Here is a 476-nt window from a genome sequence, read left to right as displayed (position 1 = left end):
TGAGAGGTAAAATTCTTAACTTTGACAACTCCGCTGAAGCCATTGAACTCTTTTCAGCTTTGTAACTATGTCCTCAGATTGACCTGCCTTGCGGTCGCTTCCCACTGGTGACAGAGATGCTAATCTTTCTTTACCCGTACCACACCCCAGTTAACCTCCCCACCCATAACCCACACCCCACCAATGGAAACAAAATTCTGCTGTCCATCATCTGGAACACTGAGGCAGCATTGAAGTACCTGTTGTTCCAAACTGCAGGTCGAGCAGCCATTTCACTATAAGTGTTCTATGCTGCCTGCAGCCAAGGTGCACCTTCTATTTAAGAGATGTAGATTGCCTTTAAATGGTATCAGACAATAATCAAAATCAAATCAATACATTGTGGATGCTGGAAATCTGAAATAAAATCAGAAAGCGGAAAAACTAATCCGGTCCAGCAGCATAAGCAGTCGTATTTCAACTTGAAACATTAACTC

Source organism: Mustelus asterias, chromosome 1, assembly GCF_964213995.1.
Source record: "Mustelus asterias chromosome 1, sMusAst1.hap1.1, whole genome shotgun sequence".
Classification (NCBI taxonomy): Eukaryota; Metazoa; Chordata; class Chondrichthyes; order Carcharhiniformes; family Triakidae; genus Mustelus; species Mustelus asterias.
Note: the sequence above shows the minus strand (reverse complement) of the source record.